Below are 27,292 nucleotides of genomic sequence, written 5' to 3'. Positions count from 1 at the left end.
AATATGAAAACAAAATGTTAGATTCATGATTGTATTATTATAATGCCGCTAATAACTTTGCAACACATCATCACTTTGAAAAAAATAATATTGAACAAAATATCACGAAAAAATAATCAAATACCACCGCCCGATTGCTGTTATTGTATCATGCACATGCGCAAACCCACGACGTAGAGGAGAAAATATCAGTCGCAGACGTTGCAACAGTCACAGAGTACTGAATACGGAGGAGATTTCGATAGCGATATTTTGTCACAGATATTTCGCATCATCAGTCACAGGTTTATCTGTGACAAAAAAATACCTGTGACAAAATATCGGTTTGTGAAATATCGGCCATCTCTACCAACTTCCTTTGATGTACCGACAGGCGACGGATCACTTCCGAAGGCAAACCAAACGATCGGTTTGCCTTTGCTGCGACGTACACACTTACCGATTTCAATCAACGAATGCAATCGTTTGTCTTTCGTTCGTTGTTCGTTCGCTAAGTGTGTACGCACCTCAAGACGAACCCCAAACTATGAACATGTGTACTGCGTCACTTATGAGTTCGCGCTGAAATCATGGAAAAAAGTGGAAGTGGAAACAGTGATAAAATCCTTTAAAAAATAAGTGCGGAATTTCTAACGCTATGGATGTCCAGAGGATGATTTGTTATGGAATACTGATGAAGTAGAACTGAGTCACCACTTTCAGAATGGGACCATATGACGACGCTGTTAACACTGAAAGTGAGGACGTGCTTGACCAGTTCTTTGCCTTTGACGACGAAAATTATGATTTCGCAGGATTTTAAATATACAAGTAAGTGATTTGTTGTATTTTGTAATGGTTTTAGTGTAGAATTTTAAGATCTCCTCCTTTTTGTATCTGCCAGATGAGACTACCCTCGTCTTTCGGATATTTTTATAATTCAGTTGTCGTCTTATCTGCAGAAATATACAGTATTTGTGTTATTGTGTGTAAAACTTTGAGATATGTTCCTACTATAAAAATATTTTTTGTCAAATCTATAAATATTAGGCCTATCTTATTTTGTAACTGATCATTAGGCCTACGTGTCTTATTTTATGTCGAAGCTTCATACATATGTGTTATATTACCCTACAGCATGTTAGATCTTTAGATATTTGTGTTTATTGTTTGTCAGATCTTTATATATTTTCCTACTGTGTGTAAAATATTTAGATGTTGTTCTATCTTATTTTTGTGTCAAATGTACAAATATTGTTTTATTTTATATCCGATCTTCAGGATGTCTTATTATGTGTGAAATATTTAGATATTTTCTAATTTTGTGTCATATTTAACATACAGTATCATTGTGTATCAGATCTTTTGTTTATATTTAGCTTATACTTGTATAAAGGATACAAGAAAAATCGAAGTCCAGCCGTGACATAAAAACTGAAAGATGCATATTCCTAATGGGTACTTTTAAGATAATACACTTTATTTTTTTTTAAGTACAAACTATCAAATTGTTTTAGTAAAAGGAAATGTTTATTGTAGAAACAAATAGTAGCTTTTACTTTGAAAATTTTAGATATGAACTTGAATTTTAATCTTCATATTAATTACGCTTATTGTTTAAATTTAGTTTCAGACCTTGTCAAAATGAATTTCTCTTCCAGTACCTATTTAAAAATATTTGTCTTATATTATTGGCAATTAAAGACACATAAGAAAAGGACAACATTTAATCAATAGTCTCCTTTGTTATCCATATACTATTGTGAACCCCGAATTTAATAATTCACGAGCCGCCACTGTATTATTATTAATCATATTGGTGTCATATCCTGTTTTTTCTAGTCAATTAGCTTAAGTGATTTGTGTATTCTAAAAATACAACTTAATAAATAAAATTCACTATTTCAGATTATTGCGCATGTCTTTTACACTTGTGTAGTAAAACAATGTAATAAAGACCGAAGTTCATCACTTATCATCCTATTTATTACCCACACTATTAAATTCAGACGTGAGTGTTCATTATCAGTTAGAGTGGTGCATTATGACCTGCAACTATGCAAATTTTTGTTAGTGTTGGTGTAATGATTTAGGAGATGTGATGTTTTTTTCGTCTCCTGAAATATTTACTTCTCTGGACTTCAGTTCTTATTCCACTGACTGATTCAATTATAACATTTTTAAGTCTTTTCCTGTGTATAGCATGCTTTGTTAATGGTTACTAACAATCCGCCACTGATCATCCTAGCAATTAAGATAAGCGGACGAGTCCACACCTGTGGAGTAATAGTTAGTGCGTCTGGCCGCGAAACCAGGTGGCCCAGGCAAGTTATCTGGTTGAGGTTTTTCCCGGGGTTTCCCCTCAACCCAATATGGGCAAGTGCTGGGTAACTTTTGGTGCTGGACCCGGACTCATTTCACTGGCATTATCACCTTCACCTCATTCAGACGATAAATAACCTAAGATGATGGATGATAAAGCATCGAAAATAACATACTGAAAAAAAAAGATAAGTGGACGCTGGTCACAGTTTGAATCTTCCTTCCTACTCTGCCCTCCTAGTAAACAAAGTATTGTGTAATATTGTGCCTCACGCAACTGAAAATTCTGCCCATGTATGATTTATTTGTTTCATGATTGTTCTGGTAATACTGTTATCAGTAGATATTAAACCAGAAGATTATTGATTTTTTGGCTATCTGAAGGAAAGAGTGTTCTTGAGGAAACCTACGACAATTGATGAGTTGGATTTCATCGCACACACCGTGGCAGATATTACAGAACACAAACTCAGCCTGCTGTGTAAAACATTGAAGAGGGGCTGTTACTTGTACAAGAACAACATAGTGAACACACAACAACTATGATTAAGTTATTATGATGGGTGGTGATGCGAAAAATCCTATTTCTTGTGTAATATGCCAATGCCAGAATTTTTATTCTTGATTAGGTATTACTCTTTTCATTCATTCATAGTGTTCTGCCCAAGGGCAGGTCTTTCACTGCAAGACCAGCATTCTCCATTCTTTTCTATTGTCCGCTCTTTTAATGTTTATATATTACTGAAGAACTGTTAAGTTCTTTTTTAAATAAAGGACTACTTTACTGTGTTGATATTAAACTATGTATTTTTGCCTTAATTGATTAGTTACAATGTGACCTATGCAGAGCACATAACAAACCCCAACTACAACTACAACAATACAGAAACAAAAAGGGACTGAAATATTGTTATGGACGACCTCCCAACTTTTGTATCACAACTTGAAATGATTAGTTAACCGCTCATTTAGGAATGAGTTTCTCTCAGATCTTCAAATAAAGAATGATGGCAAGAAATGGGCTGGTCTTGTTGACAACTGCCTGGCAGAATATTTATATAAACTGGGTATTTTACCATCACCTCAGTGTGTCATTTGTAATGAGGAAAATTCTATTATGAATTGGGAACATTGTATTGTATTGTATTTATTAACATTCCATGGTATTCATACATGCTTACAGCTAGAATATGGAACAAGTCAAAAAACTTAATACTATTATAAAATCTTAATGTATAGTCAAAGTCTAGATGAAATATATATAGACGAGATTTACAATATAGTCTACTAGTACGACACAAAGTTTTAGTATCAATTTCATGAAGTGTTATTGAATGTCATGAATTCACCTACAGAATAGAAGGCGTGAGAAATTAGGTACTTCTTTAATTTGGCCTTAAATAATTTTATGTTTTGAATTTCATTTTTTATATCGATAGGGAGGCTATTAAAAATTTTTACTGCCATATAACGCACTCCTTTTTGATAGCACGATAGACTTGCTGATGGAGTATGAAAGTCATTTTTTTGACGTGTATTTATGCTATGAACTGTTGAATTAGTTACAGAGTTTTCACGATTGCATACGAGGAAGATTATTAATGAAAAGATATACTGACAAGCCATGGGCATTATTTGTAGTTTTTTTTAAAATAGCCCTACACGATTCCCTAGATTTGGCACCTACTATTATTCTAATTACTCTTTTTTGTAATAGAAAAATATTGTTACTATCTGTGGAATTTGCCCAGAATATTATTCCAAAACTCATATTGATCCTTGAGGAATTCCATTATTAATAGTTCCCCATGTCGATGCAGATTTCATAGTTGTATTAATTTCAACTTTCTGTTTTCTGTTTGAAATGTTTGTAAAAAACTTTACATTTTAAATCCTCTATGGGAATTTTGTACTGGTCTGCCAGAAACCAAATGATGTTGAATCAATCTGGTTGAGCATTACATACATACATACATACATACATACATACATACATACATGTTGTTGTTGTTTTCCAATGCCAGGCGTTTGACAATAAATTCATTTGACCTCTTGCACTCCAATATTTTTCAAAGATATTATCATGACCAGCTACTGAAGCACAGATTTTGAGATGTTCCGAATCCATTTCTTGGTTTGAGTTGCACAATGGGCAGTTAGGGGACTGATATATTCCATTTCTATGCAGGTGTTTGGCCAAACAATCATGGCCTGTTGCCAATCTAAATGCAGCTACAGACGATTTTCGTGGTAAATCGGGAATTAACTGTGGATTTTGATGCAGAGAGTTCCATTTTTTTCCCTTGGGATTGAGTTATCAAATTTTGTTTGTTGAAGTCTAAGTAGGTAGATTTAATAAATCTCTTCGCAGAGTAATACGTAGATTTAGTTACAGGTCTGTAAGTAGCAGTGCTGCCCTTCTTTGCTAAAGCATCCGCATTCTCGTTTCCCAGGATTCCACAATCGGATGGTATCCATTAGAATACAATTCTTATATTGAGTGATAATAATTGAGAGAGCATTTCAGTTATTTCTGCTGTCTGACAATATAACTGCATTCCTAAATTTATTGATGTGGCATAGAAGATTCCTGAGACTTTCACTTATTGCAATGATTTCACCATCAAAACTTGCTGTTCCATATCCAAGAGATCTATAAAGTGAGAAGAAACAGCACGTAACACCTGCACCGGCATCTTGTTCTCTGGAGATCAAGGATCCATCGGTGTATAAATGAAGCCAGTTTTGTGGAGGATACCTAATATTAATTGTCTCTAAAGACAGTTGTTTCAGTATTTCAGTGTTTACTTCTGATTTCAGTATTTCTTCTGTTAAATTTAGATTATATTCTATATTTAATAGAGTTAAAGGGTTTGGTTTAATTTGTAAGTTTTCTTTTAAATTCGGGATATTGATTTTCTGTTTTAATTCTTGAACAATGGATATGAAACTTTTTTGAGTTTTCAATCTACAGAGAGGACTGTATGAATGCCAATTGTTTCCTGGTAATCTGATAAGTTTTTCATATTGAATCAGTGCTTTTTCTTCTATTGTCATTTTGATGCTGTTAATATTAGTGAGGAATCTCATAGAATCTATTGGAGTTGTTTTGATTCCACCAGTAATGAGTCCGAGAGCTTGGTTTTGAACATATTCTATTTCGTTTATGAAAGGTGAAGTAATTAAAATTTCTCCGCAGTATGTCAGCACTGGCTGTATAAACATTTTGTATGTAGTGTTCAAAGTATTCCTAGAGCATCCCCATTTCTTTCCTGCTAGTCTTTTTAGAAGGGAGAATCTTTTACGAGCTTTTTCAGAAAAGTATTTCAAATGGTTGCTCCATGTTAACTTACTATCGAAAATAACTCCAAGATATTTGGATTTGTAAGTCCTAGGAAGGTGTTGGCCATTGTATTGGATATTGAATTCTCTTTCTTTTTTACCGAGTGAAAATATTTGGTAGTTACTTTTGCTTAAATTGAGTGTCATAAAATTTGATGTATTCCATTCATGTAGTTGATTTAGAGCTTTAAGAGCAGAATTTTGAATTTTGTCTCTATGTCTGTAAGATCCGGAAATCCACAAAACTATATCATCTGCAAATAGTGCTGTTTTCATGTTTGATTCCTCTAATAGGGAGGGTAAGTCATTTATATAAATATTGAATAAAGTTGTGCTGAGGACAGCGCCCTGAGGTAGACCTCGATATGTTTGTCTGTAACTAGAAAGTGAGTTATTGAATTTAGTGGCAATGAATCTTTGACTAAGGAATTCTGATATCCATCTGAACATATCGCTGGAGATACCTAATTTCTGGAGTTTTAGTAATAATTTATTTCTCCAAACAGAGTCATATGCTAACTGAAAGTCAATAAATATTGCCAAGGTATCTTCTTTCTTGTTAAAACTGTCTTCTATTTCTTGGCCGAGGCATATGACTTGTTCATTGATAGAGTGTAGTTGTCGAAAACCAGCTTGTCTTGGTGATAAAAGATTTTGGGATTCTAAATACCAAGTTAGTCTGTTGGAGATCATGGACTCCATGGTTTTTGCTATCATGCTTAATAGTGCTATTGGTCGATAACTTTAACATCATGAGCAGGTTTCCCTTTTTTTGTGAATTGGTACAATGATTGCTTTTTTCCAAGCTGCAGGAATTGAGGTGTTCCATGATAAATTGAAAATGGATAAAAGTACAGACTTGGCTTTTTCCCCCAGATGTTTCAAGAATTCAGAATGAATGTTGTCGGGGCCAGGAGATTTCTTGGTTTTTAATTTTGTTAATTCTTTGGAAGTAAAATTTTGATGAAATATTTCAGGTTTTGTACTAGTAATATTGTTTTTATTATTTTTATGTAATTCTCTTTTGATAAATTTGTCAGTTTTTTTGATATTGGGATGTAATCTGTGAGAGTTTGAGTAGTGTTTATTAAATGCATTTGCTATATCTCTACTATCTGTTAGTGTTTTGTTATTATGAATAACAGGTTGGCTAGTATTTTCCTGTGTATTGGAAATATTCTTCAGAAATTTATATGTTTTAGCGCTATCGGTTCTGTAATTAATATTTTCAATAAATTTATTGAAACTGTTCTTTTTTGCTGTTATGATTGCTTTTTTAAGAATGGCAGTCTTCTTCCTCCAATCTTGAGTATCTTCTGGTGTTTTGCTATGTTCTGCTTTGGTTCTTGCTTTATCTCTATCTTGTTTCAATAAATTCAGGTTTTCTGTCCAGAATGGGGTGTATTTTTTTGGTTTGCCTCGTGGAATGTGCTTTTTTGCAATTTTAAGAATAGATTCACAGAAATATTTGTTCAATCTATCTGAGTTTGTATTTTCCATTAGTGGTGTGTTGAGCTTGAGGTGTTTGTCGAGTTCTGTTTAAATAGTTTCCAATTCGCTTTCTTAAAGTTCCATGTTGTTTTGTTATTGTAGGGTTCTTTTTTTTGGTTTTGGTGGAGATGGATAGAAGCAATGATGACTCTATGGCCAGATCCAGGGTCTTCAATTATTTTTTTCTTGGTTTCGTGATGGATATCTGATGTTACTAGTAATAAGTCTGGATTTGTACCAGAACCAGAATAATGAATGAAAGTAGGGGGAACTTCTTTTCTGTAGACAAGTTCTGCGGTTGTAGCATTTAGGAGGTCCATGATCATTTTTCCAGGTTGGTTTACATTATCGTAGCCCCAAAGTTGGGAGTGGGCGTTAAAGTCACCAATTATGATAGTTTTAGGTTGTATATCAAACAAAGTTAGATCAAGGGGTTTATTAGGTGGGTTATAGGCACTGTAGATTTTGAAATGTTGTTGATTTTTCCATACTTCATTTCTCTCTCCACAAATATTTTACCTATCTGTGTGTATATACTGTGTGTTTCAGACCACCTGTATCAGCCTTTCTTCTCGAAAACTATATGATTCTGTTTGTTCATATAACAATATTTTGATAACCAAAAGCTATGTAAAGAATCGATTGGTGGTAGTACCATTTTCTATAACTGTAACAAACGGAAGTAGGAGTACCTGTGGTCAACTTCAAAATTTCAAATGAGAACATGGTTCATTGAAGGCACTATTGGAAATTACTTTTAAAAAGAAACAACTTTTACTCAAACTTTTTATTGTTTACTCACAAAGCAACACAAATGGTATCTTCTGAGTAAGGCTGTACTACATTGTTTATGTACGTACACTCTTCATAGTAAGTGTTCAAAATGACCGCCAGCCTGTCTAAACAACGCTATGATCTCCTCCTAACATCCATGATTGCACTGAGCATTTCAGCACACCTGACGTGAGAGACCCACAGGCTTCTCTAATTCTTTGTTTCATGTCTTCTCTAGTTGTTGGACGCACCTTGTAGATCATGTCTTTAATTCTCTCTCACAAGATGTCATTTGGAGCAAAGTCAGGAGATTGGGCCAACCAAGCTACTGGTCCTCCTCGTTCAGTCCACTGTAGGGGAAATAACCAGTTAATAACTCACTGAGCCCTATGTGAAGAGTGAACTGGACAGCCATCCTGCTGAAGCCATATTATTAACCAAAGTGCAAGGGGAACATCATGAAGCAAATGGTGCAAAATGTTTTAGAGGAAGCGTGCGTACATTCTACCATTCAAATTCTCAAAAAAGTATGGTCCTATGACTTAGTGTCTGAGGAGGCCACACGGTGTTGAGGCTCCACACGTGCTAATAATCCATTTCCCCTTAGCCAGTGTGGATTAACCTGAGACCAATAATGGACATTGTAGAGATTCACCTGACCATTACTTTTGAAAGTTGCCTCACCAGTCAACAGAATTTTGAGCTCGAAATCTTAGTCCATGTTTAGAAAGTTGCAGAAATCAACACGAGTTTGGAAGTCATGTTCCCCAAGTTCCTGATGGAGATGAATATGGTATGGATGAAATTTGTCTTCGAGAATTCTAAATATTGTACTACGTGTAATTCATGGGCACTCCTTCTTGTGGAGTCATGAATATAATTATCACTGCAGTGAGGACATTCCTCACAGGTCGTCTGATACGTTCACCTTAATTGTGTTTCGGTTGCACCATGCCGTTTATATGCACACACTTTGCAAGACGCTGGAAAACATTGTACGAATAATGGGCTCACAATGGATATTTCTCTGTGTAAACATGTGCTGCTTCTCTGCAATTCCAATGGCATTCTTCCAAGTATCATGAACATGTTAAATGTTTCTTCGTTTGTGAATGGCATTTTCCAAATAGCAAACCCAAAGGAAGACGATGTGATATGGATGAATGAACAAAATGCACTATGGCTATGTAAAATAAAAGACAGTGAAAAGTGACTTGGTTTCAAAACCTGCATTGTTTACAATAGCTGTACATACTACAGGTACAGTAAGTACATAAACAACATACAGCATTTTTCAGAAGACAATTTCTGTTGCTTTGTGAATAAACAATAAAACCTAGAAAAAAAATGTTTGAGTAAAAGTTGTTTCTTTTCAAAAGTGGTATCCTATGGTACCTTCAATGACCTATGTTTTCATTTGAAATTTGGAAGTTGACCACAGATACCTCTACTTCCGATTTGTTATGGGAAATGGTATCTACTACCACCAATGGATTCTTTACTTAGGTTTTGGTTATCAAAATTGTTATATGAACAACCAGTAACATATTGTTTTTGAGAAAAAAAGCTGATACAGTAATCACAGGTTGACGTCGGTACCATAGTGTTCTGATTAGGGGTGTGTAAAGTCTGAATATGACGAATAAATTGTAGGTTTCGTTTTAATTTCCAAGAAACATGGGAACAAGACTGTTTTGTTATTATGAATAAAGGTAAAATTCAATGTCTCAATTGTTCAGTTGAGATTTATGAAAAATGTTATAATATCAGACACCACTTCAATCTTGAACATCAGAAGGATTTTGGCGAACATAAACTTATTCATAATAAATAGACAGTCAAATGAAGGTTCTTTTATCAAAATTTATTTATACGTCATCATCATCATCATCATCATCATCATCATCATCATCATCATATCCTTCACGTATTAGACCCTACAGGATCTGTTACAGTCTCATGCCAGCACTTGCGTGGTCTTCCCAATTTCCTCTTTCCTCTTGGTACATAAGTAAGAATCTGTTTAGGCCATCTTGTGCGATCCATCCTTTCGACATGTTTTTTCCACTGAAGTCGATATTGTTGAACAAAATTAACTATAGGATCCATTTTTAGTTCCTGCAATATGTCCACATTTTTATGGTGTTCCAGCAAAGAGCATCACGCTGTTCGTTGCATGAACCTCATTTCAGCTGTCGTCAGCCTTTGCTCATCAGCTTTTCTGATTGTCCATGCCTCGCTAACATAAGTGAGGACCAGTCGAGCTAGTGTTTTATATACCTTTAGCCTTGTATGTTTCTGAACATGGGATGATTTGAAGATGGTATTAATTACGCCAGTGATTTTTATAAATTTAGATATTTTGTTTGACATATCTTCATCAGTGATGTAAGAGAGGTTATAACCTAAATAGTTATATGAATTAACACGTTCAATTAAAGTATTATTTATCATGATCTTACTGGGAATTGGGTTCTCTCCCGAAAATGCCATGACTTTCGTTTTCTCTTTCGAGATTTCCATATTGAAATCTGAGGCGATTATTTGCAAATTATAAATGGCTCTTTGTAAAGCTTCCTCTGTTTGAGCGATAATAACCTGATCGTCAGTAAACATTAGTGTATCGAGAACTGTGTTTCGATTAATTTGAATTCCAGCATGATGACTTTGCCTCCAAATGTATAAAATATGGTTCATATATATATATATAATAAACAACAGAGGGGAAAGACCGCACCCTTGTCTAACACCTTGGTTGATGGAAGTCCAGCTAGTAGTTCCGTGTTCAGTTCTTATGGCAATTTCATTTTGTTGATATAAATTAAAAATGGAGAGAATGATTTGGTTTGGCACATTATCATAGCGTAAAATCTCTAAAAGTTTATTTCTATCAACTCTATCAAAAGCTTTTATGAAATCAATAAAAGCTAAGTAGGTTTGAATATTAAATTCTCTGTGCTTTTCAATTAAAATCTTCATGGTGAAATAGCTGTCACAACATGATCTTCCTTTTCAGAATCCATTCTGTTCTTCAGTGAATTTGTCTTCGTAAAGATGTGATAGTTTATTTTTGATTATGGCTGTATAGATCTTATATCCAGAATTGAGAAGACTTATACCCCTGTAATTTGCACATAATTTTTTGTTTCCTTTCTTATAAATGGGTACTACAATGGCTTTTTGCCAACTTTCTGGGGGTTTAGATCCTGCCCATATATTGTTTAAGAAATATAAAAATCTAAAGGTAAATTCTTCTCCAGCGTATTTAAAAAGCTCGAAATTTAAATTATCCTTGCCTGGGGCTTTCCCGTTTTTTAAACTTTTATATACTTCAATGAGTTCATCATAAGTAATAATATCTGTTGTGTTGTTGTTGGAAGTCTTTAATGTAAGAGAGATGTTTTTGTGAAACCATATATTTTTAAAGTAATCAAGTAGAGATTCGTTAGGAATAGGGTTTATAACAACATTTTCTTTTATCTCCGTATTTATTTTCTTTAAAATTTTGAAAGTTTTGGGTCTTGGTAATGTTAAATCTCTTTCTAATCTTGAGACGAAATCATTCCATTTCTCTCTGTGTCGCTTTCTTGTTTCCCGTTTTGCAATTGCTCTCTTTCTTTTATAATCAATTTCATCTTCAAGTTTTTTTGTTTGTAAAAATCGGAGATATGCTTCTCGCTTATCATTTATCACCTTCTTGATATCCTCATCCCATTTCAGTATGCCTCTTTTTCTCTTCTTAATATTTTTTACGCAAATACTTTCAAATGCAGCCTTTTTTAAAATATATGTTAAGTTGTTCCATTCTTCCTCTATATTATCCGAGATTTTGATTTTTTGAAGATATTCCTTTATGCGACATTCATAAAGCCATTTAATACTATCATCTCTCAATAAGTCTACTTTAAAAATAAGCCTATTACTTTCTTGCTTGGAATTTTTAATATTTCTTTTATGCCATGGTGCTGGTATTCTAATAGGGGATACAATTAAATAATCATCTGTCTCTAATTCAGGACCTCTACAAGCTTTGACATCTAAAATGAAGCTAAACAATTTTTGATTACAGATGACATAGTCAATAATAGATTGTGATCCTCTTGCTTGCCATGTATATGTGTGTATATTTTTGTGTTTAAAGAAAGAATTCATTACTTTTAGATCATTATAAATCACAAAATCTCGTATTCTTTGTCCATTATTATTACAAGGTGCTTCGCCGTGTTTTCCAGTGTGCCCTCTAACTTCATTATTACCAATTCTTACATTGAAATCCTCTAATAAAAGTAACATGTCTGATTTATTAACTTTATTGATGATGATTTGTAATTTATTGTAAAACAACTCACTATTATCTTCGTCTCCTTCCACAGGTGGATAGGTGCCTATTACTGTCATAAAACCTCTTCTCAATTTAATTCGAACTTCTATTAATCTTTCATTCCAAAATTTATAATGATCAATAGAGGAGCGTAGTGACTTATGAATCATTAAGATAACCCCAGCTCTTGCTCTTTCTTGTCTATTAACACCACTGTATAATTGAACATAGTTATTTGTTTCTTTCGATCCGTTTTGTTTTCTTTTTGTTTCACTAATTGCTGCAATTTTGATACCTTTTTTTGCTAAAATGTCATCAAGCTGATCGTCCTTGCATGATAAGCCTTGAACATTCCAAGTGGCAAATTGTAAAATACCTTTTTTTTTTTTTCATTTATTTTTACTCATAGTCCTATTCACGCCATAGTTGTCAACAGATTCTGCATTCCGGCTGTTAATATTATGAGACTTGAATGTAATATAGAGTTCCTGTGGATAGGTTACAAGCCTGTCACACAGTAGTTCAGTGGTAGGACTGCTACCTTAATAGTCTTCTGGACAGGCGTTTATATGGCATTTCCTCCATATGTGTTGGAACAGTTATACCGCTGTGACTTGGTCCCCAGAGCCTCGTCTGTTTAGGAACAGGTTGCACCACGTGAAGGTGAGGTTGGGAATTAGGTAGGAGAGGTGATAGATGGAATGAACTTCACTACCCTTTATACGTAAAAGTTTAAAATGGGATTGTTAAAAATGGTTTACATTAATGAAATAGTTGTTACATGCAATGAAGCAGTGTGTTATTTTAAGTAATTTGTTGTGCAAGTTGAAATAGTAAGAAAGTTTTAAAAAATCCATAAGAATAATTTTTTAATGGAAAAGCCAACCCATAATCGCTAGATTACTAATTGAAAATGCAGTTCGATCAATTTATTGCATTTCAATCATATAAGCCGGTCATAGAGAACAATCCCCTTTTTCAAATGTCAGGTAAAACCAGCAAGGAATTGTATGAATTATTACCTAATAACAGGTCTCCTAATTTACGTAATTTCGCAACTAAGATGCTGGCAATCTCTGAATCCCCTTATGTCTGAGAACATTTCTTTTTTCTAAAGTGAATCCAATGAAAAATATTGCTTGTACACGTCTAAAAACCTATCATCTCGTAACTGCTCTACGTTTATGTAGTAATAGTATTCATCCTAATATAGACAGACTCATCCTGACCAAACAGTATAGGCGATCTAACTTGTAAGTGAGTATTTATAATGAGTATATTACATGTTCAGTGTAACTGTTTGCCATATTAATTTTGTATATCCCTAAGTAGAAGAAAAGCCAAGAAATATTGTTATGCCCAGCTCTGCTCTACAACAATACGAAATTTATAGACACACAAAACCATACCCACTTCACATACTGAATACACCCACTACTAATTTGGAACATATCGCACCAAGAATAACAGAAAGCCATAAGATTGCACGAGACCTCACTAGAATTCAGAAGATAGTGCACATCACATCGAAACTATGAAAGTCTAGTTTTTCAGGCAAAGCTCCTTGTGACGCAGACTTGAATAATTTTAAGGAAAAAATTGTTCTAGGGCCGGATATCGATCCCGGAGCCTCTGGATGAACGTACCAGTGCTCTACCAACTGAGCTATCCAGGAACTCCATCCGACACCATCTCAATTTTTCTCCTTATATGCACACAACTCGACAGGGCTGACAAGATGCCAGAGACCCACATTGAGTGCACACAAATTCTGTGTGACTCAGAATTGTGTTAGGGTACCTAGAATAACGTATATACGAGGCGTGTTCTTAAAGTAAGTTCCAAAAGGGTGTAATAAGTAAACGGGAAGATATTTACAAACCATTTTTGTTGCATCGTATTCCCCACACTTCAATTACTTCTCAACATAATTCCACCATTATTGAGGCATTTATCAAGTCATGGCACAAGTCTTTCTATCCCCTCATTGTAGAATTCGCCCGCCTGCGATGCGAACCACTCCCACACTGCTGTTTTCACTTCATTGTCGCCATCAAAACGTTGACCACCGAGGAACTTCTTGAGGTGCAGGAAGAGATGAAAGTCACTTGGAGCCAAATCCGGGCTGTAGAGGGGATGGTCAATTTGTTCCCAGCCAAATTTCGAGATGAGATTTTGGGTTTCATGAGCTGTATGTGGCCGAGCGTTGTCATGAAGCGACACAATTCCGTCGGTCAGCATCCCACATCTCTTGTTCTGAATTGCGCGATGGAGCTTCTTCAAGGTCTGACAATAGGTTTCTCTATTAATGGTTTCACCCCGAGGCAAGAATTCGATGAGTAGGACTCCTTTTCTGTCCCAAAAAACAGTGCACATGATCTTGCGTGTTGACATGGTGTTTGAATTTCTTTTTCCTTGGCAATGCAGTGTGCCTCCATTCCATGGACTGCTGCTTCGATTCAGGTGTCATGTGAGACACCCAAGTCACCATATGGTCAAGAAACTCATCATCTTGCTCACTGTAACTTGTGAGAAAGCTTAATGCACTGGAAGCTCGTTTGGTTTTGTGTTCCTCGGTGAGCACCTTGGGTACTCATCGTGAGCACAATTTTCGATATTATAATCGATCTGTCACAATTTTGTAGAGAACACTCCGCGACATTTGTGGAAAATTCATGGAAAGCAAAGAAATTGTGAACCTCCTGTCCTCATGAATTTTTTCATCGACAGCACACACCAAATCATCATTGATTAAAGATGGCCGACCGGTACGCTGCTCGTCATGCTCAGAGACGCGGTCCTTGTTGAACTTCCTAACCCATCTCCTGACCATTCCATCACTAAATCATCACCATACACCTCACAAAGTTGACGATGAATGTCAGCTAGTTTGATGTTTCTCGCATTCAAGAAATGGATAACAGATTGCATCTCATAGTCGGCAGGGTACTTGATCACTTTAAACATTTCAATTGATCACAACTAACCACACACACACAGACTGAAGCTCTGAAACTGCATGCACAGCTTGCCTGAGGACTGAAGAAGAAAACACACATGCACAAAATAACGATTGCAGCGATGCGACGGCTATAATTGAAAACGGAACTTACTTTAAGAACATGCCTCGTATTATGCCAGTCTAGTTTTTCAGGTAATGCTCCCTGTGAAATTATTCTCATCGAAACTAGTCAAGAAAGGAAAAAATACGTAGTTTAATAGTAATACAGCGAAGTATTCTATGTGAATAACTTGACAGTTCTTCAGTGAAATATGAACAATTAAAATTACCTCTTACTTTTGAAAAAGTTTATATTAACAGATTTTCGTGAAGGAAACTGTATTAACATATCTCTCATAAATGAAATGCATCTTACTGCAATTAGATGATTGACAATAAGAAATTATGTTATATATCGAAATGACGGACCAAGAACACCACAGAGTGCCACTGCTATAGCAGTGAAATCTTCATTTCATTAAAGGCCATTCCCAACATCTTAATTCATCAATCTAGAAGCTTCCTTTATAGAAATTCCTATAAAGAACACAAATCTGCAAATTGGAAACATTTACTGTTCCCCGAATTTGACATCATTAAAATCATATCTCTATTTACTTTGCTTTCTTTCAAATATTTAGGCCTATATGCACGCTGGGGATTTTAATACTAAGAATATAAGTTAAAAAAAAATCCGTGGCACTACAGCCCGTGAAGGGCCTAGACCGACCAGCTGACTGCTGGCCTCATGCCCACATGCCGAAGCAGAGGTGGACGATCATCCAACCAGATTGGAGGTATCGTGTGGTTAGCACGATGATTCCCCAGCCGTTATAGCTGGTTTTGCAACCGGATTTCGCTACCTATCGTAGCTCCCCAAGTGCATCACGATGCTGGGCGAGCACCGGTCCCATACACTGGCTGAAATTTCATGAGAAAATTTCTTCCCCCATGAGGACTCGAACCAGCGCGCATTCCGTAACGCGAGTCCTAGGCAGGATGCCTTAGACTGTGACGCCACGGCACGGGACAAGAATATAAGTTAGAATTCATCAATCACAACTTTCAGTGAAGAAATAGTTGTTGATCATTCAACTCAATATCATTGCAATATTATATCTCAACCTACACGTTTTCCATACATCAGTCATCGATCTGATTTATTGGATATTGCAGTAATTCATATAGTTACGTTATGATATTACTTTATGCAGAATCAATAGTAGGTAGCTCTAACTTCTGATCATAACCCTGTTATTCTTATCTTGCACTATTCTTCAGCCTCAGCAGCAATAAAAGTTAACAGTGATGCTGACAATGATTGTAAAACTTACAAAGTCATTTCCATTCCTGGAATTATAAATCCTACGTGAATTGAAGATTTGGATATCGCAATGGATATGTACTTATATATCAACTATTAAATTTGCAGTCAAAATAGCAACAAAATGATACGACTATTCATTCTAAACAAATCCAGGAATTAAGTATTTATGCCTACAAAAATCAAAAGCCAGAAATAATGGCAAAGAACTAGATCAGAGGCTGACAGAAATGTAGGCTATATGGTAATCTCAAAAACAGACTATGGGAAAACAAATGAGATAAAAATAAACAAATTTGAGGCTCATATTCGATATGCCGGACCCTCTAGTAATATTTGGTGTATCACAAAACATCTTAGTAAACCAACTATAAAATAATATATCTTCAGAATTCATTGGAATATCTACTGTCAACTTATGAACAAAACTGAAGCTCTTGGAAAGTACTTAAGGGACTATTTAGAGAACCCTCTATTCATGAATTGAACATTAATGAATAAATTATTTCATAGAAAATATTAGTATAGGCCTACCTTACACTACTCCGTCAGAAAAAAGAAGATACTGGTAATTAAAACTCTAAAATCGTTCAAAGCTCTGGGATCTGACAAAATAAATAATCTTGCTTTGAAAATAATGTCCTGTAAGACAGTACCTATACCACATCACTAAGCTGTTTAACACAGTACTCAGGTTGGAATATTGTCAAAAAATGGAAACATACAAAAATAATTACAACTAAAGCCAACAGAATAGAAGACGTATCATTCCACTAGAGCACCTATGACAAATTTTTGGATAAAAAATTATTATGAAAGGAATTGATCAAATAATCCCTCCTTCGCAAACTGCATATGAAAAATGTAAATCACAATTTACTAGCACTGATTGAAGATATTACAAAAGACAAAGAAGAAAGAATTTATGGGTCTTTATAAGACTGCAGAAAAATGGTTTTGTGTCTCTTGCTGATTGGGTGAAAGATGTTGTATATACACATACTGTATATGAAGAAGAATGGTTACAAACTCAATGTCTACGTATAGAATATAGAGTAGTCAACCAATGATAATGAAATTAAAATACAAGTGGGTAACATTGAGGTCTGAAAGAGTGTGGTGAAAGAAAGGTCGCCCTTCATTGGAAAGAGAGGGGTGGGCCCAGTACTTTATATCCAAAAGTAAGAAAAATCACAGAAGCCAAATTGAAGGATCTCAAGCAACTTTTTCCTTATATGCAACCAATGCAACACATATTATCACAAGATGGGGTAATAAAGTTGAGATTGTTGTTTCTATAAAAAAAAGATGATGAAACCAGTACGAAAATATTCAGTGCAAAGCCAATTTTGTGGTTTAATGCAATGTAAAATGTAAGATACATACTACACATTCTTGCAGTATAAATGTACAAAATGAGTATTGTCCAATTTTACCTCAAAATTCTGTCACTTGACAATAAGAAGAACAGAACATACCGACACCAGCCTTTCAGAAAGAGGATTGAATCTCAATCCTCTAAAAAGTAAATCTATTGTCTTACGAAAAGGAAAAATCACCACTCTAGAAGGATCAATTATTGCTTCAATTACCTCAAAAAACGAACATATTAAATATCTAGGGATATAGTTTAATAATGAAATCTCACTTGATAAAACTAAAGTAATAAAATGCATAACACCTGACTTGAATAACCTTGTGAAAACAAAACTATTGAAACCAGATCAAAAACTTAAGGGACCCAGAAAGCCAAAAAATCTTGAATTTTTCATTTTTTTCCTGTTTTATTGATCTATGAAGCTTTATCTTTCAGATGAGCCTTGATTTAAGTGTGTATCTGATTCCTAAGTATGGTTTTTTTTTTTCGGTTTAAATGGACAGCGACATTTAAAGTGGGTGTGTCTCCTGTTCGTCTGGCATTCTACTATGTTTCAAATTTTGCGCCTTATATGCGAAATTTTTTCATTGTAGGGAATTTATATGTATTGGCACACCTGGTTTAGCGTCCTGTGCTTTGTTTCGTAGCAACGGTTTGTTTACAATGGTTGTGACGTTATACACGTGCTGTACGTTACAGTTGAGTTGGTTTATAGATGTGCATTTTGTGATATTTTCTTACAATATGGGTTATAGAAGTAGTTTGAAAGTATTTAAATTAATTGTGAAGCTTGGGCACGCCATTTCGTATTTAAGAAGAGAAGAAATGTTGGTAAACGTAAGAACACTGTTAGTAATGTGAATTCTAACCTACAACCCTCTAGCATGTGGTCATAGTGAATCTGTAAAAGTGGCTGTGCATCAGGAAAGAAACTTGAAGATTCTAAAATGAAACTCTGAAACAAGAACACAGTGTTAGTGATACCAATGAGGTTATAGATGTTCGCATACTATCTAGTGTACTGCAAAATAATGTATTCTGTAAAGGCTGTGCAAAGGTCTCTTAAGGTAAAAAAGCACATTTTATTTTGAAATAATTACTCTAACACAGTAGCGGCCCGCGGTTACAAAGGTTGGCAGTTCTGCATGAAAAGTAGTGTATTTAGCAAACGCATGCTGTTTATTGCATCTAAATCGGGTAACGCGTGTAATTACAGCCCCTTCTCGAAGTTGACTGTGCACCCGAAATTGTACTCCAACCATCCGTGCGCTACACCTCTCCCACCTGGTACAACTAGTCACGTAGTGGAGATGTGCCCCACAAGCTTTTCTAGTTTTTTAAGTCAAATTAACTAAATCCTTCACTCCGGTGTTTGTCCATGTATTTTCTCCTCTAAACAGAATACACGGGTGGGGGAGAAGCGTTTTCATGGGCGCAGCAAAAAAACAATCGTGTCCATTACACATTTCGGTATTAAAATGACTAGTAGGCTACATGATTTCCTCGACTTTTTCCAGAAATTTTAATATTTAAACTTTGTGTAGGACGTCCTAATTTCTTGAGTTAACATGCAATTTCTCTTTTAATTTCGAAAAGGGTTGGTCGATTAGGTTTTCATTTAATTCATTTTTAATATCAAATATTTCCTTAGGCACACTGACTAATCACATCACACCACCCACAGTACTATAACACACTGGAACTGTAATGATATACAGTAGTCCAGAAGCCTGTGTGTTCTAACGCAGGTCATAAAGAGATGAGGGTGTTGGCGGTTCTCTTGTATATTCGGAGAGAGCTGCTTCGGTTGCAGCTCTAATGCAGTCTTATGGGATGGTGAAGAAAACCAGTTTTCTGCTGCCGACTACCCTACGTTGAGCTTCAGGAACTGCCAATCACAGATCTGAAAAGTACACTACAGCTAAAATTCTCGAGCAGTTCAAGGCTCCTACAGACAGTAAAATCTCGAATCGAAGGAGAATGAATTGGAAAAATAAATGAAACAGTGAAGTAGATTACATAAAAGCATGTTTTACATTTTTATTTTTTTTCAGGTCCATTTAAATGGCGGTTCTGCAGCTCTGCAGTTCTTGTTGTAGAGCCGCCCCTGCTCTAACAGCTAGTAAAATAGTTGCAAAAAAATTTGGCTTGTTATGAGACTTAGCAGGACACTTCAGGAGATTCAGAGTGCATTTAGATTCTTAGTGCAAGCCCTATTACTCGGGTTACTTAATTAAAATGTTATTGTCACGTATGGGATACTTGAAGTCCACCATCATATTGCTTTTGTAAGACTACTATCAAAATTCAGCTAAACTATCAATGTTAAAAATTTGGCCACTGTGTTCCATGGATTGCCTTTTCTATTTCAGTTCTGATATCGTCTTTATTAATGTGGAAAATACAAGTTTACGGTATAGCTGTGTTGCCAAATCAGGAAAATATTTTGCACACTGCACAAAGTTGGAATTTCTTTTATTTATAATTTTTTGCCTCACTAAGCGTTTCACATTACTGCCCACATCATCTATCACATCTTTCCTGTGAGACGTAACGAAGTATTTTCAACTGAATTGTTTCTTGTGTTATCAGAGAGGAACTGCATCAACCTAACAATGTACTTATTCTTAAATTCAAAAGCTGGTTCATCACGCCAAATTGCTTCTTCAGCAGGCTGTTGTGAATCCCTTTCCAACATAAATATTCTGTTACAAAGTTGATCATGACAAATATAATATCTTTATCCTTGTAATTAGTTCAATTTTAACGCTTCCTTCTTCGAAGATTCTGATGGATATTTTGTGTATTGGTGAAATAGTGCGTCAGTGCTTCCTGAAAATATTAGGAGTGTTTTTCATTATGTTATAGTGTTTTAAATATTAAAAGAAGACATTGCTACAATCTGTTTACGCTTGTAACCAAGGACAACTCTGAAATATGTTACGTTTTCATTTTATTTACTGTATATTCATTCACTTTTCAAGAATCAAGCTATTTCTTTTAAAACACTTAAATTCTCAGTTAGAACGTCTGACCACCTCACCCTTGCTCCAGCCTTACCAAAAATACAACGTGGTTTCTTCCTTCATTTGTCCGAAGCTTGTATACCCTTTTCAAACAACCCCTCCTGATAAATTACCTGTCAAGTTCCTCAAAGATGTAGATCTTCTTATTAAAAGCTCAATTAAGGACATCCTACAACTTCCTAGAGATATTCCAGACAATATGTTGTATTCCAACAAAAAATTTAAAGGCTTAGGTATTTTCTGCGCACGTTGGGAAACCTACTTGCAACACGTCAACTCTTTCATGAAGTTGAATATGTGTAATAATATGTACATAAACAACACTAGATGTCTAACGGAGGAACAACCTGTTTGAACAACCTTCAAATCAATGAAACTGAACACCTAACTTCTACGAGTGGAGTAATAAACATCAGAAAAATTAGGACCGAATTACGCCAGCGAGAGTACAACGCATGGTGCAACTTACCTCAAAAGGGAAAAGGCGTTATTCTGTACAGTGAATTCACTCCCTCTAACAAATGGATAACTAAGCCCGATGGAATGACTAGCGGTGAATGGAAGGAGGCTATCAAGATGACTGCCAACGTAAGCGCTGTAAGAGCCATACCCGGTAGGTCTCAGGACAGCCACTGCAGGCGATGTCTCAGTGAGATAGAAACCCTTGGACATGTCCTGGGAGCCTGCCCTTATGGCGAAACATTGTATATAAATAGGCACCATGCAATTAGAACTAAATTGGCCGATGCCCTTAGAAAACTAAAATACACCGTCTATGAAGAAGTCCACGGAACTGCCGACAATGGCAGTAACAGACGAATTGACATAATCGCCATTAGCGAATCCCTGTCTCAGGGTATGATAATCGACTCCACCATCAGGTTTGAAACATACAAAGGACAGCCCAAAGACATACATGAGGAGAAACGAGCAATCTACGTTCCAACCATCCCGTATTATAAAGATAAATACCAACTTCACGATATCAGTGTTATGGGATTGATGTTTGGAGCAAGAGGAACGATACCCAACTTCTGTTCTCAATTCTGTAAGACCCTAGGACTGCACAAATCGTTTCTGAACGAACTGGCCCTCCTCATAATTAAAGAGTCAGTCAAACTTTTACGGAACCACGTATATGGACTCTAATTCAGTGTATGGAAAAAAAATTGACGCACCATTATCATTTTTCTTTTTCCTTCTTAGCTTTCATTGATTCTTTACTTGAATTTTTTTTTTCTTCTGTAAACTGCCATTGTTTGTGTATTTGTTTGCCTTTTTTCTTACTCTTTTAGCTCTCATCTTCTATTGTATTGTATTGTATGCTTTGTCTAATGGCAGCCTCTAATTTGAGGAAGCTCTGATAAATAAAAATAAAACAGACTTGAAACATCTTGCATTTATCCATGAAAAATGTAGCAGCTGTAAACAAAAGGATTCTTCTCCTAGACCATAAAGCCATAGGCGGAGAGAGAACCGTTTCCTTGGCTGGGACAAAGTAAAACCACAGAATTCCCATATAATGGGGTTGTGGGGGACATCATTTACTTCCTCCCCCTGTTACAGCTTGACTGTGGTACATAAGTGTTCTGCTGATGGTCAGGTCTTTCACTGCAAACCCAGCATTCTCCAATCTTTCCTATTTCCTGCCTTCCTCTTAACTTCTGCCTATGATCCACATATCTTAATATCGTCTATCATCTCATATCTTCTTCTGTCCCTAACTCTTCTCCCGTTCACGATTCCTTCCAGTGCATTCTTCAGTAGGCAATGGTTATTAATGGATATTATTGGTTATTAATGGTTATTCTATAGGACAAAAAAATCAGTAGGCAGTTTCTTCTCAACCAGTGACCCAACCAATTCCTTTTTCTCTTTCTGATCAGACATCAGTATATGATAATTTAATAAAAGTATTTTTGGGAGGACATGTTTCTTACAGTGTTACATCCATATCTGTGATAGTTCGGACCGAGTTGTATAGAGTTTGAACTGTAGGTCTACTACATATTATAGGTCTAACAGGGCATAACTTAAAACAATCTCCCTCTTTTTCTCTATCATACAGAAACACATGCATGCATCAATAAAACTACGTAACAGTGCTAACAGAAACTTCCTTATATGAAGCTTACCTTCCTGAAGATATCATATGAAATGTAAACTCTAATTATTTTATTTAATCTCGTATTTAAGTTTAAACATTATACCGGGATCACTTTTCTTTTTTCTGCATTGTTGTGCAGTATGTTATTCATCATCTCCAAGTAGCGGTCTGAACACCTGCAGACTTGTAACACAGGCAGTTACAAAAGAAACATTCCTCAAATGAGGTAGGCCTATAGAAATTCTTATACATTCAGAAATTTAAAATAAAATTATAGTGCAGGCACACGATCTGAAGACATTAATTCGTCAATTTAAGCACAGAAACTTAATCACAAACAAAAGCAAATAAGATCTAAATTTAGATCTTTTGAATTCAATAATTTCTAACGTTAACCGGAAAAAAAAAGAGTTCAGACAAGTTTGGGGGGGCAGTGCCCCGCCCCCCATTTCCCCCTCTCCCATAACTCTGCCTATGCATAAAGCACTTTGTATTTCATCCTGGTATTCACAACTGAATCACACTGAGAAGTCCACCTGTAATATACAAATATTATAATCCAGTTTGTCATTTTCAAATACCATGGTTTGAATTCTCTTCAGATTGACATGTCACATCATTTCTGGAAAATAGTTAATTACAATATCTCGAAGTTCATCAACAAAGCCTTCCTTCAAGAACAAAGTCAGTCTGCCTCTGAATCTTTTTCCCCAGACCTTCCAGCAAGAGTTCTATCAACATGCAGAATTTAATGAAACATTACTTAGCGTAAATTTCCAGAATTCTTCAGAATAAATTATTTTTAGTGCTTTCAATTTAAAAATGAAGTGTTCATGTAAATTACATCTGCATTGATCACATGGTATATCCTTCAATAAGAGGACATTTTTGAGTTTCAAACTGCAAAACTTTGAAAAGCCTGAACTGTTCCTCTCGAAAGATAGCATAAGCCTCTTTCAAAAACATTGTAATGTAATGTTTTTGTAGTGTCACCTTTTTGGCATTTTCCCATGTAACAGTTGAATCTTTCCTGGGCGTGTGTATACAATGTCAGGATGAGGTAGGCAAGACCTCATATATAATGAATATGTGATATAGCTATTAACTGTTAGCAGTTTTCACAAACTGATGTTGAATATGGCCATAAAGTCATTTAAATATGCGCTCCTGCATGTATGACTTACATTGTCTAAAGTGCAGGTAGTAAGGCTGTAAAACATTATGAGAGGAGTTCGGCCGGCACCGTGGATCGTGTCCCAGCATAGCTCAGTTGGAAAGAGCACTCAGCGGGTAGAGCTGAGAGGTCCTGGGTTCGATTCCCTGTGCTGGAACGAATTTTTCTCAAATTAAATGGTGATAACACACATTGGCTACTTCATAGTAGTCGTGTAATTTTTTTTTAGTAATTTAAGCTAGTCTTCAATGACGAAGTAAAATTTCCCTATATAGGAAAACTCGCAAAATTAGTACTGACACTACCTCATTCAAATGCAGAACTTCGAAGTATTTTTTCGATAGTCATGTCAAAAGGAAGAAGAGAATAGAATAGCACATGAAGCTCTCAGCTAAGTTGTACTCTTTGCTTCCAAATAAAAGAATTGAACTAGAGCACCTTTGAAGTCACCAGCATCCATTTTAGTTTCCGCTATTGGGATACACTATGCTAGATGTGGAGGAGATTTGGTGGTTGGTACATCCACCCTTCTCTTTTATTGTAGCTGAACATTTAATTATGACCTAATTAATTATTTTATTATAGCTCACACTGTAGGTTGTGGGAAAATTTGTGTTCGTGTGGGAAATTTTTATACTTTTATATGGGAATACCATAGTAGACAGTCTGAAGAGCTGTTAATTTAAGGTTGTATTTTGACTACTTATGTATAGGACTGTTTGTTTTTAGGTCTGTTTTTTCAGCATTTTAGGTCATTATTAGAGCCCAGAATTTTATGTGCTAAAAGTTAATGTCACTGAGTGTAGATGAATAGAAGTAGGCCTAGTGCCCGTGAGGAAAGTTTTAAGCTTAGTTCACAAGAGTCTGATATGTAATAATAGACAACAGAGTCAGAAGAAGGACTGAGCAATGGATCTTGTAAACTGTGTGCTAATTTGTAAGTGGGGTTTAGAGGATTAAAGACCTTTAACGATACCAAAGGGAAAATACTGAATGGCAAGAATGGCATCTCAATGAAGTGGAGGTATGGCAATGATCTTGTAAATCGTATGCTAGTTTGTAAGTGGTAGTTAAGAGGATTAGAGACCTTTAGCAGTACCGAAGGGAAAATACTGAATGACAAGAATGGCATCTCAATGAAGTAGAGGTATGGCAATGATCTTGTAAATCGTGCGCTAGTTTGTAAGTGGTGGTTAAGAGGATTAGAGACCTTTAGCAGTACCGAAGGGAAAATACTGAATGACAAGAATAGCATTTCAATGAAGTGGAGGCATGGCTTTTATATTAAACTATAGCGAGGAACAATATTAACTTTTAGCACCTAAAATTCCGGGTTCTAGTCATTATAGTATAACATTTTGGCGCTAAACTGGAGAATTCCCACGGTATCTTTGAACCGTGCCGTTATGTTTAGCACCAAATTTAAGTAAATACACAATCTTGCCAACATAAGAACACGACATTGGTGTGTGGCGTCGTTGGAGGGAGAAATTTGTTTCTTTTCTCTCTCTACCTCCTTCGTTCTGAACATTACTGAGAGATAGCACCACTGTTAGCTACAAGATATATTTGCGCAAATATATTGAAGTAGATTACTTGACCTATTACGTGACTTAGATGAGAGTCTCGAGACAAAACAGTTTTGCTATATTTCTTTTTTTATTAAATGTTAAGCACAGGAACGCCATTTCGTAATTTTATTTAAGAAACAAGCCAAACAAATTATCTTTGCATCAAAAACGGATGCTCCCTGGACCAAATTATCGTATTTTATAATTGTTTGAATGCAACAGAAGCCAGAAGTCTTGCACTTGACTAATGCAGTGAATTATTTAAGAATATAATCGCGAATTTTACTACCACCATTTTGATTGTGTTTTGTTTGGCACGGCTCGGTACGGCCTGGTGACTAGTGGCCAGCGAGTAATGTCGACTATCGACATTGCTCTGCCGTGGGTATTATCCAGTTGTTCCCTTTTTGGGTCTTTTATAGATCATTTCTTAAGTAATCAAAATCCTCACTCTGGCTGGGGATCGTCCCATACATCAGGGGCATTGTGGTAGCTGTACAGGCTGGTCAGCACCAGAGAGAAGCTGTGTCTTATGACGCCTTTCCCCCACAACACATGTGATAGACGTGAGCTTACACTCACCTTCGGCACGAAGTAGCCACAAAGATACTTGTGTGCAATGCCCAGACTGAAGACTGACACAATCCCCATGACCCTGCAATCGGGAAAACCTGTAAAACTTCCTATAGCTTTGCCAGTTTTCAATTCCATTACAGCAGTTTCTTCATTTCATCAATTTATCTTATTTATCGAAATAGAAACATCAATTTTGAGGCGTACTTATGGCATTTCACTAGTTTCTGTGGCATCTCATAAACATTTCAAGACATATTCCAACATTAATAAGGAACATTTAAATATTTCTGCTGATGCCCAGTTCACTTTCTCGTTGTATAATTTAAGTTCTCTGCATTGATTGATGATTCAGTAATATAACTGTATAAAATGTAGATATAAACAAATTATATTATTAATTAAAGTTTTGCAATTTAGAATATTATGCATTTATTGTTTGCAATAAATTATATTGTTTGAATGTAAATTAAACATCCTTCAAGAGCTTACTTGTATATTTTTGTGAATGTAAACACATATCCCTTCAAAATGATCTGATTTATCTGATGAAGAGAATTGAGAAAATGCATTAAATTTAATTGGAATTGGGTTGTAACAAAGGGCTGCCATATGCCGCAGACAGTCCATGGCTTTATAGTGTAGGGAGAAAAGACTGATGTCCACGATTTTGAATGAAGTCGGACAGAAATCTGGAAAAATGCAGTAATTTGTAAGATAGTGTTCAAATGATACTCAAATGGGTGCAAGATAATACGTCTTACGAACTCAGTAAGAGCCTTCTGTCTGACTAGGTGATAAAATTTAATTTTTTCCTGCTGCACAACAAAGAGGAAATTTCTAAAAATATGATTTCACACGAAATCTCGATAAATTTTTGTCGCAGTTGTATTTCCGTGGTGCAGTACT

General features: G+C 35.6%; 1 long non-coding RNA gene across 2 annotated transcripts in view; it reads left to right on the top strand.

The window, feature by feature from the left end:
• The first annotated feature begins 517 nt into the window (after window positions 1-517).
• The window catches only part of LOC138696337 (uncharacterized), a 39,624-nt gene continuing 12,849 nt past the window's right edge, over window positions 518-27,292 (top strand). The window contains exon 1 of one of the 2 annotated variants that reach the window (XR_011331341.1): window positions 518-810. This is a non-coding gene — a long non-coding RNA (uncharacterized lncRNA). Of the gene's footprint in view, window positions 811-18,482; window positions 19,000-27,292 lie in introns of those variants that run through there. The other variant, XR_011331340.1, reaches the window with a different exon arrangement.

This window comes from Periplaneta americana, chromosome 3, assembly GCF_040183065.1.
Source record: "Periplaneta americana isolate PAMFEO1 chromosome 3, P.americana_PAMFEO1_priV1, whole genome shotgun sequence".
Lineage (NCBI taxonomy): Eukaryota > Metazoa > Arthropoda > Insecta > Blattodea > Blattidae > Periplaneta > Periplaneta americana.
This window is presented reverse-complemented; position numbering and strand designations above follow the sequence as displayed.